Source organism: Schistocerca cancellata, chromosome 5 (assembly GCF_023864275.1).
Source record: "Schistocerca cancellata isolate TAMUIC-IGC-003103 chromosome 5, iqSchCanc2.1, whole genome shotgun sequence".
Classification (NCBI taxonomy): domain Eukaryota; kingdom Metazoa; phylum Arthropoda; class Insecta; order Orthoptera; family Acrididae; genus Schistocerca; species Schistocerca cancellata.
The window spans coordinates 572,924,630-572,943,345 of NC_064630.1; the positions used below are offsets into that span (position 1 = coordinate 572,924,630).

Here is an 18,716-nt window from a genome sequence, read left to right on the forward strand (position 1 = left end):
TTAAGGTTAATGGATGTCCCAAAAATTGTTCATCTTCTACCAACTCATTTCCGCTTCTAAATCACACATACACTTGCAAACAGTCTTCTGAGTTACAGCATTGTCAACATACACCAAATTCAACATTTTGTGAGCTTCTTTAGAACTTTTTTAGAACCTGAAACAGAACTTAAAGTTTACCTGTTGCTTGAAACCCATGATGCATGACAGATATGGTAAACACAATCTCACTCTATCACCTCTGGATGCTGATTGAAAAGTCAGAATGTGTTCCAACTTGATGCCGCCCATCTCAGTGGATCAGGATATCAGACAAATTGCGTCAAATGGTTGCGGCATCAGCAGTTGTTGCTAAAATAAATTCACCGTATTTTTTGATCACACCTTGTACAGTTATTCGGAGATGTGGTTGCCCCTAGCTGTCACACATGTAGACAGTGTCATGGCGCAACTTACGAGTCAGTTCAAGAGATCTGCTGGCAGTTAATGCCATTCCTGAGACAGATCTATTCAGTGGTCTGGAAGGGCTCTTGTGGCAGCTGACAGCCTGCAGTTTACCTCAACAGTTCATTTTATTTATTTCATCCTATGCATGCTCCATACGATTCAGATCCAGAGAGCTTGAGGGCCACATCATCCAGTGGATATCTGCACTTGAAATAAATTCATTCATCAGAGCAGTTCAACGTGGACTTCTAGAATCGATTATGAAGAGAAAGTCAGAATAACTGCACTGCTGAAAAGTCACAAACGTGTGTGCAGTACCTCACCTTAGTAACTTTGGATATTAATAATATTTTCTAAGCTCTGAACACTAATGCAAAATGATGACTCTCCACAATGCATTATCAAATAACTTTGTCTCAATGATATTTCTAAGAGCAATGACTTGCACTATCCATGCAGATGAATATGCAATGAGAATTATTCTACAACCTGGGCTTTACCCATGAAGAGCACATTCCTCTATAAATTCATTGTCCAATCTCAATATTGCTCAGTCTCAATAAATGGGTTCCTTTCAGCACTGCAGTGAGTGAGGTACTCACTGTTGGATATCTTGCACACAGATCAACCATTATGAGCCTCTGATATGCAATTTGTTGGGAAACTGCAAGCCCTGAGTAAGCTGTAAGCTTTGCAGACATTATTGAATTTGGCGATACACTTGAGAACACGTACTGCTCCTCTTACAGAGTGATTATTCTTGGTCATTCTTGCACTGGTCTGACACAAGCATTTCCCTTTACCTTAGAAAAGTCACCGAATCCTTGAAGTGGTACTCTCAACACTGCTGCGGCTTTTGTCCGTGTTTGCCTGCTTCAAGATACTCAAGGATTCCACTTTGCAGAATAGGGTTTGCGTGATGTCTTTGTTTACTATGTTTCAGAGTTCACATGTTGACCGTACTCTGCTCAAAAAGTGCAAATAAAACAGACATTATGGGTCCAATGCATTTGTGTTTATTGTCTTTAAATAATGTCCCAATATAAAGCGAAGTGTATTCCTCCCACAAACAGATAGCATAATTCCTGCTCACAGGGATTTCTTAATAACCATTTACAATGACTGCTATCATTTGTCTTTCCACCTTCCTCCTCTCCTGATGAGACGCAATTTTTGAATACACATGTGCATAGTAGCAATAGACATCAATGAATAAAACTGTAATATCTGTCAGCAATTGATAAAAACATACAAAAGTTTATGATTACAAGTTTTTTAGACACGGGAGTATGTAAAACTTTTTAAAAAATATGTATCTGTTCCCCTTTTTTCAAATGTATTTACAATGCTCCAATAGTAAGTTGAATAGAACAAGGCAAGTTTATAAATATTGATGCAGAATTCGGAAAGGAAAGCCTGCAATGTGGACTGAGGATCCAATCTACTTTTGCACAAGGTATTCAAGAAATCCACATAGATGTGCATCTACAAGACCATTTAAAAAGGAATTCAGAGTCTTGGAACAATGTGTATGGATGAAGCAATCGGATAATGATCATTTACAAAAAAATGCATAGTTTGTTGATACTGCATAACACATTATGCAGTTAGAATGTAAATGGTGGTAGAATTAGTTCCTTGAGGAAGAATCATGTTTTATACATGCTGCTCAAGTACACAGAATGAGGAAGTGACTGCTCAGTAATGGTCTGCATTAACTCCAGACATACACTGGGAGGTGAAGAGGAGACAGCATACATAAAAATTCAAACTTCATATCACAAATGGCCCATAAAAATTAAGAATTGTTTGCAGGAACCTTATTACATAAAGACTAAAAATCAGATAAAAGTTTTCTATTGAATAATTGAGGTTGTGATGTAAACTTTTGCCTACACTGCCTACTGCAACTGCATGACTGTCTTTTCCTAGGCCTCCCCTCATAAAGCCTTAGTCACTGCTGGCATTGCTGAGCCCAATATTTTTTCAACAACTTTCTGAAAAATATATGAATTCATTTCTGCAGTCAGTGTTAAGTGTCACTTGAGGCAATGTAAAGAGTGATACCTTGGACAATAGATGTCTGGAAATGAGAGATTTGTAGTGATGAACCATGTTATACACTGTGGCAACGTGATGGAAAGGTTTGGGTTTGGTGTAAGTCTGGAGAACATTACTTATCATTAGGTGTTGTAGCAACAGTAAAGTACAGAGGAGGTGATGTTAAAATACAGGGGTATTTATTGTTGTTAGGGGGTCGTCCCTTTATTGCATTTAAGAAAACCACAAATTCAGAAGAATATGAACACATTTTACAGCATTGTGTGCTGTGTACAGTACTGGAACAATTCAGAGATAATAACTGTTTGTATCAGCATGAAAATGCACTTTGTCATCAAGTTGCATTCATGAAGCATGGTTTGTGGGCAATAATATTCCTGACTGGACTAGCCAGCCAGAGCACTGACCTGAACCAAGTGAAACACCTTTGGGATAAATTAATATGTCGACTTCACTCCAATCCCTACGGCTCACATAGCTTGCTCCTCTGCTTCCGGTTCGTGAGGAAGAATGGGTGGCCATTCCTCTACATACATTCAAAAAACTTAATGAAATGTCCCCGGCAAGGCTCAAGCTATCATAAAGGTGGCCACAGCTTATATTAATGTTCACTAACAATGTTCAGATAATTTGGATCAGGCTGTTTATTTATATCACTCACATTTGCAATACTCCTGGCTATTCCTTTGTAAAGGAACATTTGAAAACTGAATTCAACATTTCTGCTTTTACTTTACTACCCTCAATTTCAGTTCCCGTGTCATCCATGAGTATCTGGACACTTATCTCTGATGCCACTAAAAGCCTTCACACGAGACCAGATTTTTGTAGGTCTTTCAAATAATATGCTCATATGGTAATTGCTAAGACTTCATGTATTTGCATCTTGACTTTATTTAGCTTTTCTACACTTTGTTTTACACCTATTGTGACATAGCTTCTCTTTCTTTGTAAGTTTCTTTATAGTGACTGTGCATTATGGAGGGTCCCTCCCATCATGAACTATTCTACTATAAAGGCAATTGTCAACTATTCCTCTAAAACTGAGCTACAATACTTCTACATGCTCCTACCCAGAGCTAAATATATCAAGTTCCTTACTGAGATATTACACTACAGCCTGTTGATCAAGCTGACTGAACATATAAATCTTTTACTTGTCATCGCTGCCCTTTGGTCATCATTGTTGCTATTACTACCTCTTGGTCACTGACAGATATTTCAGCATCGACATACTCAAAGAGGTCACAGCTATTTATTGCCATTAAATCCAATATATTTCCATCATGAGTGGGCTGCTAAGCTATCTACTCCAGACAGTTTTTAGAGAAGGAATTGTTTTGCAGGTTGTCTCATCACACACAACTTACAAAACTGAAATTATCCCAAAGTATTGTTGGTTGATTGAAGCCTTCTCTGCTGGTGATGGTATGTTCAGGAAGATAAGTACTACAAAACTGAGGTTTTTTCCTACTGTTTTTGTTACCAATACTCATGGGAGTGAGTCTGGTGGTTGTTAGAAAGGTCCAGTTGTAAGTTCATGCCCACCGCCGATACTGTGTTTTGACCATACAATTTCACATGCAGCTTCAATGTCTACCTCAGAGGACTTGACTTTTTTGTCTACTGCAACAAATGCATCACTTCCATTTGCCATGAGCCTGTCCTTTTGATATATACCTAAATTTTCCTAAAAAATCTCACTGCTATCAATCTTGGTTTAACCATCTTTCAGTACCTAGCATCACATGAGCCCCAATGCTTTTTACAAGCACTTGAATTTCTGGCATTTTATTGGGAATGCTTTGACAGGTGATCACTAGGATTTTAATACTCTTGCCTGTGGATGATGTTTCTTTGGATCTTATACTAATACTCTTGAATCTCTTACAGCTATCACAACCACCACCTATTTGAGCTATTTACGGGGACCTTACATTTCTCAATCTTATGACAAAAGTCTAGGATGTTATGGCCTAGCTCGTTACAGGCCCTTTGAAGTCTCCGATTTAAGTCTTCCACTTCACTCAGAATGACAGGGTTACAAACAGCTCTGCAAACAATGCTGCACAGTGTGAGTTTCATTGTAATTCTGTAACCAAGGTTGGTCTTCTCAACCTCCTGTGTCAGTCTTTGGAATGATCCAAACATGGTCATGGAGCCCAGACGACAGACATTGTTACAAAACAAGCTACAATCTGCAGTTAGTTTCACCCTATTCTCTCTTTGGCTGGTGGAATAACTTCTTCAACATATTAAAGGAGGCCTCTAGGCCCACACAATAAGTGCATAAAGTGATCCTTCCCATCCCTTGCTGTCGTTTCACTAAGGGGTACCATTACAAGTCATACATTTGAACTGCCAGTAATTAAAGGACTCTACCCTTTTGCATTTGCTTCCACTTGATATGGGACACGTCAGGTGTCCCAATAGGTGAAGTCACCGGCACAGTTTCAGTTGAAGGTAGCACCTAGAACTTGTTGATTAGAGGGATAGGTGTAACAACTTGAGTTCTCTCCGTATCCTCTAACAGGGGTCCTAGACCTACCATGGAGGTGCCACACACAGACATGTGGACAAGAGGTGATAGATCCTGTACTTCCTGTAGAGGAGACAGTAGCCATTGTAGAGGATAGTATTTGTGGTACCTTTGGTATATGTCTCTTGGTAACCTTCCCAACAAACCTATTCACAGCAGCTTGCAATTATGTGACAGCAGTCATGACAATTTGCAGCTACTTACGAACAGCAACTATCTCATCCCATGCTCAAGAACAGCAGTTCCAGTGGCACTGTATATCGGCTGGTGCAATGATTTATAGAACAGTAAACAAATAACTTTAAACTGATTATGCTGATTCTTTCTTCATTTCTGAATCTGTTATTCTACAATTGTTACAAACCTCTTTAAGAACTGAAGCAATTAACAGACAATAAAGATACAAGACAAGAAAAAAAGCTGGGATAAAATTTACCGATTCTGTGAAGTTACTTGGAACTGTCCTTCCCCCTCCCCCATACCCACTCCACCCCATGAATTCATGGCCATTAATAACTAAAAGATGTGCATGTGCACAAATATGGTTGGTTGGTTCAAAGATTAAAGGGACCAAACTGCAAAGGTCATCGGTCCCTTGTTTCATAAAAACACAGAGCATATTGAAACTATCCACCAGTCAGGCGAAGCACCAAAATAAAAATTCCGGGAAGAAAAGCCCCAAGGTCAAAGGTAAGACAACATGGAAAATGGAGCTCAGCAACAAAAGCAACACATAGAAGAAAGGCAGAAGGAATTAAAACTGTACAGCAGAGGACTGTGACTGGCTGATCACGAAAATAATAGGATGAGCCAGCCACTCTGCAACACGTTAAAAACTCCAGCCTAAAAGATTAGGGTGGAGTTGAATTACAACACAAAACTAAGTAAAATATACAGCACAAAGGAGGGTGATGCAATAAAATTAGAAGGACCTATAAAAGCCGCTTGCCCGAATAAAACTTAAAACACGATCTGCCATAGAGACATTGTCACCTAAAAGAGATGATAAATCACCCAGGAGATTAAAAGTTCGCCTGAGGGCGGTTAAAAGAGGACATTCCAACAATATATGGGCCACCATCATGTTTGCACCACAACGACAATGAGGGGGGGGGGGGGGGGGGGTCCTCTCGACGCAGCAGATGACCATGCGTCAGTCAAGAGTGACCAATGCAGAGCCTACACAGAACAACAGAATCCTTGCGAGAGGCCCGCATGGAGGAACCCCACACAGTCGTGGTCTCCTTTATTCGCCGCAGCTTGTTGGGTGCAGACAGAGTGCGCCGTTTGTCTCCCCACATCCCAAAGACCCGACGCTGCAACACCGATCGGAGATCAGTTGCTGGGAGGCCAATCTCCAACGTAGCCTCTTTGGCTAACTTGTCGGCGATTCGTTTCCCGCTATCCCAACGTGTCCCGGGGTCCATATGAACACCACCGAATGACCACGCTGTTCAACAGCGTGAATGGACCCCTGGATGGCACCAACAATGGGATGGCGTGGGTAGCACTGGTCAAGAGCCTGCAGACTACTGAGCGAGTCACTGCAAATGACGAAGGACTCTCCAGTGCTGGTACGAATACGCTCAAGGGCACGAAAAATGGCTGTCAGTTCTGCGGTGTAAACACTGCAGCCTTCCGGCAAGGAGTGCTGGTCGACATAGTCCGCATGAGCATAAGCGTACCCCACACGGCCATCAACCATCGAGCCATCTGTACAGATAACCTCCGAGTCATGGTATGCGCCGAGAAGAGCAAGGAATTGGTGGCGCAAGACTGCAGGAGGAACTGAATCTTTGGGCTGTTGGAAAATTTCCAGCTGAAGCTGCGGTCGACGAATACACCAAGGTGGTGTATGTGGGCGGACCTGGAAAGCAGATGGAAGAGGCAAATACTCGAGTTCACTAAGGAGCGACCAAACACAGATCCCAATTGTATGGCCTGATCGCGGCCGCCGGCGTGGGATATGGACTGCTGCATTAGCGAAAAGGAGACGGTAGTTAGGGTGACGGGGCGAACAATGGACGTGGGCAGCATAGTTAGCTAACAGTTGTTGACGCCGGATGTGAAGTGGAGGAACCCCAGCCTCAGCAAGGAGGCTGTTAACAGGGCTGGTGCGGAATGCTCCCGTCGCCTGTCGAACCCCACAGTGGTGAACGGGGTCCAGCAGCTGCAACGCTGAGGGTGATGCCGAGCCATACGCCACACTCCCATAATCCAGTCGGGACAGCACGAGGGCTTTGTAGAGCTGCAGCAGCGTTTTACGATCTGCACCCCAAGTTGTGTTGCTGAGGCAGCGGAGGGCATTCAGATGCTGCCAGCACTGACGCTTGAGCTTACGAATATGTGGAAGCCAAGTAAGCCGGGCATCGAACAGCAATCCCAGAAAACGGTAAGTGTCAACAACCTTGAGCATGGCATCCTGAAGATAGAGCTCAGGGTGGGGATGGACAGTCCGAGGCCGACAAAAGTGCATAACAGAGGTCTTCGCAGGAGAAAAGTGAAACCTATGGGAGAGGGCCCATGCCTGCGCCTTGCGTATGGCTACCTGCAATCTACGTTCTGCAACACTAATGGTGGAGGAGCTGAAAAAGATGCAGGAATCGTCAGCATATAACGTGGGTGAGACAGATGACCCCACTGCTGCTGCAAGGCCATTAATGGCCTCAAGGAAAAGTGTCACGCTCAATACAGAGCCCTGTGGAATGCCGTTCTCCTGGACATGAAGTGAACTATGAGATGTGCCAAGTAAAACGCGGAATGTCCGAACAGATAAAAAATTCTTAATAAAAATGGGGAGAGAGCCCCGGAGACCCCACCCATGCAACGTGGCGAGAATATGGTGCCGCCACATCGTGTCATATGCTCTGGAGAGGTCGGAAAAGAAGGAGACGAGGTGTTGGCGCCTGGAAAAAACAGTGCGGATTGCAGACTCGAGAAAGACCAAAGTATCGGCGGTGGAACGGCCCTGACGGAAGCCGCTCTGGCACGGAGCCAGAAGACCCTGAGACTCAAGCAGCCAACACAGCCGTCGACTCACCATACGTTCCAGTAGCTTGCACAGAGTGTTTGTCAAGCTGATGGGCCAATAGCTATCCACATTAAGCGGGTCCTTACCAGGCTTCAGCACCGGAATGATGGTACTTTCTCGCCACTGTGACGGAAAGACACCATCACTCCATATGCGGTTGAAGATGGCAAGAACACATCGCTGACAGTCCGGGGACAGGTGTTTGAGCATCTGATTGTGGATGCCATCTGGTCCAGAGGCTGTATCGGGGCACTGTGCCAGAGCACTTTGGAGTTCCCACGAACTAAATGGGGCGTTATACGCCTCAGGGTGGCGAGAAGCAAAAGAAAACCATTTGCCTTCCTCCTGGCGTTTTAGCGCGCGAAATGCAGGCGGGTAATTCCCCGACGCAGATGCCCGAACATAGTGCTGAGCGAAATGCTCAGCGATTACATCGGCATCGGTGCATAGCGCCCCATTGATGGAAAGCCCTGGGACACCTGTAGAGTGCTGCAATCCATAGATGCGCCAAATTTTCATCAACACCTGGGAGGGTGAAGTACAGGACCCAATGGTGGAAACGTACCTCTCCCAGCACTCCTGTTTCCGCCGTTTGATGAGCCTCCGGACATGAGCAGGGAGACGTTTGAAGATAATGAGGTTCCCCAAAGACGGGTGCCGTTTATGGCGCTGAAGAGTCCGCCGACGCTCTTCAATGGCTTCAGCGACCTCCGGTGGCCACCAAGGCACTGACTTTTGCTGGGGGCACCCTAACGAACGAGGAATGGTACGCTCTGCAGCAGAAACAATCGCTGCAGTCAGTGTCTCAACCGCCACGTCGATGGTACCGTGGGGGAGAGGTTCAACAGTGGCAGCAGAGGAGAACACTGCCCAGTTTGCTTTGCTAAATACCCATCTGGGCAAGCGTTCAGGGGAGCGACGCTGGGGTAGTGAAAGGAAGATGGGAAAATGGTCACTACCACACAAGTCGTCATGGACTCTCCAGTGGACGAATGGTACAAGCCCAGGGCTGCACAACGACAGATCTATGACCGAGAACGTGCCATGCGCTACACTGAAATGTGTGGCGGTGCCAGTGTTTAAGAGGCAGAGGTCGAGTTGGGAGATGAGATTCTCGACAGCTCTGCCTCGGCCAGTAAGCTTCGTTCCTCTCCACAGGGGATTGTGGCCGTTAAAATCTCCCAGGAAAAGAAAAGGCGTTGGGAGTTGGGTGACAAGTGCAGCCGATTTGGTCAGGGGCAGTGTACCACCTGGAGGAAGATAGACACTACAGACAGTTATGTCCTGGGTAGTCCTTACGCGGACAGCCACAGCTTCCAATGATGTTTGAAGGGGCACAGGAGCACTATATATAGAGGTAAGGACATACATGCAGGCGCCACCTGACACACTATTGTAAGTGCTACGGTTACAGTAACAGCCCCTGTATCCACGAAGGACAGGGGTCCGCATTGCTGGGAACCAGGTTTCCTGGAGGGCAATGCAGAAAGCAGGTGTCATGCTTAGAAGCTGGCATAGCTCAGGTAGATGGCTAAAATAATCGTCACAATTCCACTGGAGGATGGTACAAAGCCAGTCCTGTAGGGGCATGAAGGCACTGAAAAGGCAAATTACTTCACAGAGTCACATGCTGCCACCGACTGAGTGACTGACGTCGCAACTTCCATCGTTTCTGATGAGACTGTGAGATCCAGGTCATCAGGGGAAGCAAAGAGCTCGACCTCATCCTCAGAGGCTGAACTGACAAGAAGTGGTGGCGCGGGAACCACTGGGTCCTTATTCTTTTTAGAGAGCTTCCTCTTCTCTCTCTTGTCTTTGGGAGGAGGGTGCGCATGCTGGGAGGGCTTTCCTGACGTATTGTCAGGAACAGAGGAAGAGTGTGAAGCCCTTCGACCAGCAGCTGGTGGCTTCTTCAGCCACTGGCTAGTGTCTTGTGAGACATTGGTAGAGTCCTTGGAAGGGACTCCCCCAAGGGACCCCTTCCCAACGAAGGAGGCCGGAGGAGGCTGTTGCATCTCCGGCGGAGTAGCCGGAGAGGGCTGTTGCATCTCCGGCGGAGTAGCCGGAGAGGGCTGTCGCTTCTCCGGCTGAGGAGCTGGAGAAGGCTGTCGCTTCTCCGGCTGAGAGGTCGGGGCCTGATGTCCCCAGTTGTTCGGAGCACACTGCTCCCAAACTGGACGTTTCAGGAGTAGTGGAAGAGAGAGTGGCCCGTACCAGCAGTGGGGCAGGCGTAACTTGATTTCCCTGTGGGCCAACGGAGAAGGGAGTCTTCGCAGGAACTGGTGATGTTAGTGTGATGGTAGCATAACCTCTCAACATAGGTGTGGGGTTGAGTCGTTCTAGCTTCTTCTTTGCCTCTTGGTAAGTTAAACGGTCCAAGGTCTTAATTTCTTGTATCTTCCGCTCTCGTTGGTAGACTGCACAGTCTGGTGAGCAGGGAGAATGATGCTCCCCACAGTTAACACATGTGGGAGGCGGAGCACATGGAACATTAGGATGCGAAGGTCGTCCTCAATCACGACACGTGGGGCTGGCAGTGCACCTGGAGGACATGTGTCCGAATTTCCAGCACTGGAAGCATCGCATGGGGGGCGGGACATAGGGCTTGACATCGCACTGGTAGATCATGACCTTGACCTTCTCAGGCAAGCAGTCGCCCCCAAAGGCCAGAATGAAGGCACCAGTAGCAACCCTATTATCCTTGGGCCCCCTAAAGACACGACGGACAAAGTGTACATCTCGTCGTGCCAGGTTCTCCCGTAGCTCGTCATCAGACTGTAGCAGAAGATCTTTATGAAAAATAATCCCCTGGACCAAATTTAAGGACTTACGGGGAGTGACGATAACGGGGATGTCACCGAGCTTCTCACAGGCGAGTAATCCCCGGGACTGTGCAGATGAAGCTGCTTGTATCAGAATGGCTCCGCTCCTCATTTTGGAAAGAGACACCACATTCCCAAACTTATCTTCGAGATTGTGCACAAAGAAAAGAGGCTTAGTCCCCAAAAACGAATCCCCATCAGTTCTGCTGCATACAAGGCATCGCGATGAATATGGCTCCTGTCTGTCTGCAGCCCTACGTTCCTCCCATGGTGTGGCTAGGGAAGGGAACGAGTTGGGGTTATATGTCACACCGTTAAATTCCACCTTACCACGCTTAGAGACATTGGCGGTCGGGCGACCACCAGTTTGAGATTTCACCCGCTTCATTGCGGGGCATCCGCCCCGATGCCACCCACTCCGACCAGGGGGTCTCGGGCGCCATCCAGCCACAGCAAAGGCCACCTGGCTGGATGGCCGTTGCCGGGAGTCCCGATGCCCCAGACAGACGGGCATCTACTCCTTGGCTTACGTGGGGAGGTGTCAGCTCAGGCATTGGCAGTACGATCCCTGTGTTGTCAGGGGGCTACAACCTAGAGGGTACATGACGACCCCACCACAACGGGCTGGCTACCGTGCTGGATTTTGGGTGCCATAGGTAGTCCATAGTGATCGTGGGTGCAGATGGTGACACACTAAGGGCGTAACTTACACAATCCATCAGGTGTGTATGCCCAAAATGAGGGATGGAGGGTGCAGTTACGACGCCAAGATGATAAAGAGTGCCAAGGTCTTAGGGCACAGAGGACTGATGGTGCACCACGTAAGGTGTCCTTCCCCAAAAGGCTCGTACTTCTGTTGAATTTGGAAAAATGGAGGTCAAACCCCAATGGGGACCATCACATTAAAGGCCGAAACAGTTGAGACTCCTTTTAGTCGCCTCTTACGACAGGCAGGAATACCGCGGGCCTATTCTTACCCCCGAACCTGCAGGGGGGTGCACAAATATGGAAAACTGTATAACAAATTACAAAGTAACAATTACATAGTGGGGTTTATTAGCAGCAGTTTACTCTGAACAAGGCTGTAACATGCTTGAGACACTTCGTGTAATCACCCAAAATAAATGACAAGTCCATCAGCATTGTGTGCTGGGTTATCATTAGAAAATAAGGTATTTTCTATAAATATGTGATGTAGTGATATCTGTGCACAACCAGGGTTGCAGAAGGAGGAATTAATGTGTCCGGCAACAGCACTTCGTTTCTCACCTCATCGACTGGCCAGATCTGTACCGTGACTTCTATGACTGCACGTTATCTGCACCTCCTTCTCCCCACGTGACTACATGGTGTCATGGTGTCTAGTGAAGGGTTCATAGTGTAAGATTCCTCGCAGGATGAGGTGGCCAATGCGCAGTGACCAATTTTTGTCCAGAGCACTGGGTGAGTTCATTTATTTGTTCGGAAGGTGACGACAATGCTATCAGCCATTTTTTGGCTGATTGGTGACGACAGAATCAAGGCACAGCCCCTTCAATCTTCCTCAAATGATTTTACAGAAACTATTTTTTTTTGGGGGGGGGGGGAGGGGGGGGAGGGGGGGGGAGAGAGAGAGAGAGAGAGAGAGAGAGAGAGAGAGAGAGAGATTTTTGCTTTACGTGTAACTTTATATGTTAGGTTCATTATGATCTGCCCATCATTTCGTTAATGGTAATAGTTACTGTAATATTTATGTGGGACCAAGACACAGTGCAAAATTTGAAAAATTTGCAATGAAAAATAGGGATTGCTATGATTTTGCATTTGATGTGTATTACATAAAATGTTGCTGCATATGAAATTTAGCCAATATACTGAATTCTTCTTTAGACTTGGATGGAGGTATCTATCTGTCTCCAATCTCTAAAAAACTGATCTGACATAGCACACTCATTTGTGATGACATCGTACCAGCAATGAGCTAGAGTGATATAACCACAACATTCCTCACATTTCATAAACAGTTTGTTGTTGTTGTTGTTGTGGTCTTCAGTCCTGAGACTGGTTTGATGCAGCTCTCCATGCTACTCTATCCTGTGCAAGTTTCTTCATCTCCCAGTACCTACTGCAACCTACATCCTTCTGAATCTGCTTAGTGTATTCATCTCTTGGTCTCCCCCTACGATTTTTACCCTCCACGCTGCCCTCCAATACTAAATTGGTGATCCCTTGATGCCTCAGAACATGTCCTACCAACCGATCCCTTCTTCTGGTCAAGTTGTGCCACAAACTTCTCTTCTCCCCAATCCTATTCAATACTTCCTCATTAGTTATATGATCTACCCATCTAATCTTCAGCATTCTTCTGTAGCACCACATTTCGAAAGCTTCTATTCTCTTCTTGTCCAAACTATTTACCGTCCATGTTTCACTTCCATACATGGCTACACTCCATACAAATACTTTCAGAAATGACTTCCTGACACTTAAATCTATACTCGATGTTAACAAATTTCTCTTCTTCAGAAACGCTTTCCTTGCCATTGCCAGTCTACATTTTATATCCTCTCTACTTCGACCATCATCAGTTATTTTGCTCGCCAAATAGCAAAACTCCTTTACTGCTTTAAGTGGCTCATTTCCTAATCTAATACCCTCAACATCACCTGACTTAATTCGACTACATTCCATTATCCTCGTTTTGCTTTTGTTGATGTTCATCTTATATCCTCCTTTCAAGACACCATCCATTCCGTTCAGCTGCTCTTCCAAGTCCTTTGCTGTCTCTGACAGAATTACAATGTCATCTGCGAACCTCAAAGTTTTTATTTCTTCTCCATGGATTTTAATACCTACTCCGAATTTTTCTTTTGTTTCCTTTACTGCTTGCTCAATATAGAGATTGAATAACATCGGGGAGAGGCTACAACCCTGTCTTACTCCCTTCCCAACCACTGCTTCTCTTTCATGTCCCTCGACTCTTATAACTGCCGTCTGCTTTCTGTACAAATTGTAAATAGCCTTTCGCTCCCTGCATTTTACCCCTGCCACCTTTAGAATTTGAAAGAGAGTATTCCAGTCAACATTGTCAAAAGCCTTCTCCAAGTCTACAAATGCTAGAAACGTAGGTTTGCCTTTCCTTAATCTTTCTTCTAAGATAAGTCGTAAGGTCAGTATTGCCTCACGTGTTCCAATATTTCTACGGAATCCAAACTGATCTTCCCCGAGGTCGGCTTCTACTAGTTTTTCCATTCGTCTGTAAAGAATTCGTGTTAGTATTTTGCAGCTGTGGCTTATTAAACTGATTGTTCGGTAATTTTCACATCTGTCAACACCCGCTTTCTTTGGGATTGGAATAATTATATTCTTCCTGAAGTCTGAGGGTACCTCGCCTGTTTCATACATCTTGCTCACCAGATGATAGAGTTTTGTCAGGACTGGCTCTCCCAAGGCCGTCAGTAGTTCCAATGGAATGTTGTCTACTCCGGGGACCTTGTTTCGACTCAGGTCTTTCAGCGCTCTGTCAAACTCTTCACGCAGTATCGTATCTCCCATTTCATCTTCATCTACATCCTCTTCCATTTCCATAATATTGTCCTCAAGTACATCGCCCTTGTATAAACCCTCTATATACTCCTTCCACCTTTCTGCTTTCCCTTCTTTGCTTAGAACTGGGTTTCCATCTGTGCTCTTGATGTTCATGCAAGTGGTTCTCTTATCTCCAAAGGTCTCTTTAATTTTCCTGTAGGCAGTATCTATCTTACCCCTAGTGAGATAAGCCTCTACATCCTTACATTTGTCCTCTAGCCATCCCTGCTTAGCCATTTTGCACTTCCTGTCGATCTCATTTTTGAGACGTTTGTATTCCTTTTTGCCTGCTTCATTTACTGCATTTTTATATTTTCTCCTTTCATCAATTAAATTCAATATTTCTTCTGTTACCCAAGGATTTCTACTAGCCCTAGTCTTTTTACCTACTTGATCCTCTGCTGCCTTCACTACTTCATCCCTCAAAGCTACCCATTCTTCTTCTACTGTATTTCTTTCCCCCATTCCTGTCAATTGTTCCCTTATGCTCTCCCTGAAACTCTGTAAAACCTCTGGTTTAGTCAGTTTATCCAGGTCCCATCTCCTTAAATTCCCACCTTTTTGCAGTTTCTTCAGTTTTAATCTACAGGTCATAACCAATAGATTGTGGTCAGAGTCCACATCTGCCCCTGGAAATGTCTTACAATTTAAAACCTGGTTCCTAAATCTCTGTCTTACCATTATACAATCTATCTGAAACCTGTCAGTATCTCCAGGGTTCTTCCATGTATACAACCTTCTATCGTGATTCTTAAACCAAGTGTTAGCTATGATTAAGTTGTGCTCTGTGCAAAATTCTACCAGGCGGCTTCCTCTTTCATTTCTTAGCCCCAATCCATATTCACCTACTACGTTTCCTTCTCTCCCTTTCCCTACACTCGAATTCCAGTCACCCATGACTATTAAATTTTCGTCTCCCTTCACTATCTGAATAATTTCTTTTATTTCATCATACATTTCTTCAATTTCTTCGTCATCTGCAGAGCTAGTTGGCATATAAACTTGTACTACTGTAGTAGGTGTGGGCTTCGTATCTATCTTGGCCACAATAATGCGTTCACTATGCTGTTTGTAGTAGCTTACCCGCATTCCTATTTTCCTATTCATTATTAAACCTACTCCTGCATTACCCCTATTTGACTTTGTATTTATAACCCTGTATTCGCCTGACCAGAAGTCTTGTTCCTCCTGCCACCGAACTTCACTAATTCCCACTATATCTAACTTTAACCTATCCATTTCCCTTTTTAAATTTTCTAACCTACCTGCCCGATTAAGTGATCTGACATTCCACGCTCCGATCCGTAGAACGCCAGTTTTCTTTCTCCTGATAACGACGTCCTCCTGAGTAGTCCCCGCCCGGAGATCCGAATGGGGGACTATTTTACCTCCGGAATATTTTACCCAAGAGGACGCCATCATCATTTAATCATACAGTAAAGCTGCATGCCCTCGGGAAAAATTACGGCCGTAGTTTCCCCTTGCTTTCAGCCGTTCGCAGTACCAGCACAGCAAGGCCGTTTTGGTTATTGTTACAAGGCCAGATCAGTCAATCATCCAGACTGTTGCCCTTGCAACTACTGAAAAGGCTGCTGCCTCTCTTCAGGAACCACACGTTTGTCTGGCCTCTCAACAGATACCCCTCCGTTGTGGTTGTACCTACGGTACGGCTATCTGTATCGCTGAGGCACGCAAGCCTCCCCACCAACGACAAGGTCCATGGTTCATGGGGGGATAAACAGTTTAAGATATCAAAATGAGATTTTGGCAAATGATAGCATGGAAAGAGGAGAGTATTTTGCCTTATGGTTATTATGCAAAACTTTATTATCTACTGTGTTATTCCATTAGCTACAGATGTTTTTGATAAAAGAATGCAATTTTTAATGCCCATCGATAGCTGGTGAAATGAGAAATGCTACGGGTTTTGGAACAACATAGATGAAGAAATTACACAATTATTTTGTACCAAGGAGGTGCTTTTTCATAAGATACTAACCTACTTTTCCTCGGTTCCTCACTTAATAAACCACAGTTTCAGAATTTTTTCGCAACTGTGTCTGCACAACATATTAGTGAGGTGAGACTGTGTAAACTCTGCTGTGTTTTGGCAAAAAAAAGCAAATTTTAACATTGCAGCAAGAGAAATGTGTAGATTTTACTCAAAATTCATCACTCTTGACACTTCTCTGAAAGTTACAAATGGTTAACAAATCAGGCAAAAATAAATCACTGCATTTTTTGGCGGAATTTTTTTAGTTACTAACCAAAGCAGCGGTGACAGATCTTTTTGAATTGTCACCACGCAAGTGTGGGCATGGAGGGGCCCCACTCAATATTTACAAAAAATGTGGGTGTAGCCTTCAGTTTAGAATCGTACTTCCCCTCCATTGGTCGGTATTTCCCCTACAGCAGCTGCCCACAGCTCCCACCACTACTGCTCTCTCCACACGTGCCCTGCCATCTGTGCAACTACTGGCCACAGTATTCTGCACAGACTGTATCAGGTTAATCCCCAAACCACCCTCCTGTTTAGGCTGAAATATATCTAATTTTATATGGTTCTTGCGTAACAAAGGCAGTAATATGTTTCTTGATTCATACTGGAATGTTGGCTCTGGGAATTTTGAGAGGAAATTTCTCCACAATGGACCCGACCCTTTTTTTTAGCATGTCCTACTGCAAATCACTGAGCCCTTCTTTGATGCTCTCATGTGATCTAAAAAAATGTGTACCAAACTGCACATGAATATTTTCTGGTTCTTCTATTAATTCAATTTGATTAGAGTCCTAAACTTATGAACAATACTAAAAAATTGGTTGAACGAGGACTCTGGAAGTGATCTTCTTTCAGATACTCCTAATAAATAGGAGTTGTGAATGACTAATGAAGCTGATCACCCACTGATTGTGTGGTCAAACAATATAACGTTTTCTATCCATTTACCCACACTGTATTATGTTTATCTTGAGGCCCATCAGCCAGTTCTGTACCAAGTGCTCATCATCTACAAGCAGTCTCAGCAATCTACAATTTTAGCCAGCCAGGTAATTTGTAGGCATACATCACAAATGGTAATAGTCCTATTGCACTTCCTTGAATACACTGGACACTACTTCTGCCTTCGACAATCCCCCCCTTCCCCTCCTCCAGTTAATAATTGTTTACTGAATTCTGTCTGTTACAAAATCTTCAATCTAACTGCATCTGTTTCAAAATTCCATAAAAATATACTTTGCTTAGCAGGCAGTTTGTGTGGAACTGCACTGTATACTTTATGTAAGGTATGAAACATAACAACAAATCTGGGCTGTGCCAGTGTTAATCTTCTGAATATCATAAACAAAGCAAACAGAGTTTTACACAATTAGTGTTTTTCATTCATCCTTCCTAGGAAAAACACATTGTGACACAGTAAGAATCATTTAGGCCTCTGTAGCTGCTGGATTCAGCATTTCGATATCTGGAATTTCTATGCGCTATGGAACAAGGCAAAGTAAAGCTTCCTCTCCTAGTCATTGTAGGCAGAGGAGGGGATTGTGAATGGTCTCATCTGTTTTCTCCAATGGGTGCATGTATTTGATGGCCTGAAGTGCACTTATGGAGGCCAAGCACATGAGGAATTTGATATTACCAACAGTCTCATATGCTGTCATGCATCTTTGCATCAACAATGCTAAATCTGTTGACCTGGAGGGCATGAATGGGTTAAATTACAGAACACCAAAGGTAATTTCCTCTTTTGAGCCATCAGTATACACTGATAAGTCATAAAACAATACATTACAGACATAGTTCAAATGGCTCTGAGCACTATGGGACTTAACATCTGAGGTCATCACTTCCCTAGAACTTAGAACTACTTAAACCTAACTGACCTAAGGACATTACACACATCCATGCCCAAGGCAGGATCCAAACCTGCGACCATAGCAGTCGCACGGTTCCAGACTGAAGCGCCTAGAACCACTCGGCCACCGCGGCCGGCGCAGACATAGTCTGTATCCCTGTCCCTCTTAAGAGGAAGTAAGCTTAAAATTTCTGCTGTAGCAGTTCATAATAGCTATGGCAGTAATAAGCCCCAACCCTTGCCAAAGAGTGAATTTCGGTCAAAGCCAAACAACACGTGATCTTGCTTCACACCGATCTTGAATGACTGGTTTGTATGTGATTTGTGGGAGTCACCTCCAACAACAGGATGTTTAATAAGGTGAAACAGACATGATTGTTGATCAGACATGGAACTGT

At 44.5% G+C, this 18,716-nt stretch overlaps 1 protein-coding gene across 2 annotated transcripts in view; it reads right to left on the reverse strand.

Annotated features, from left to right (window-relative positions):
* The window catches only part of LOC126187456 (tRNA-splicing endonuclease subunit Sen34), a 75,652-nt gene that overhangs the window by 42,622 nt on the left and 14,314 nt on the right, over positions 1-18,716 (reverse strand). The gene's annotated exons all lie outside the window — the stretch shown is intronic.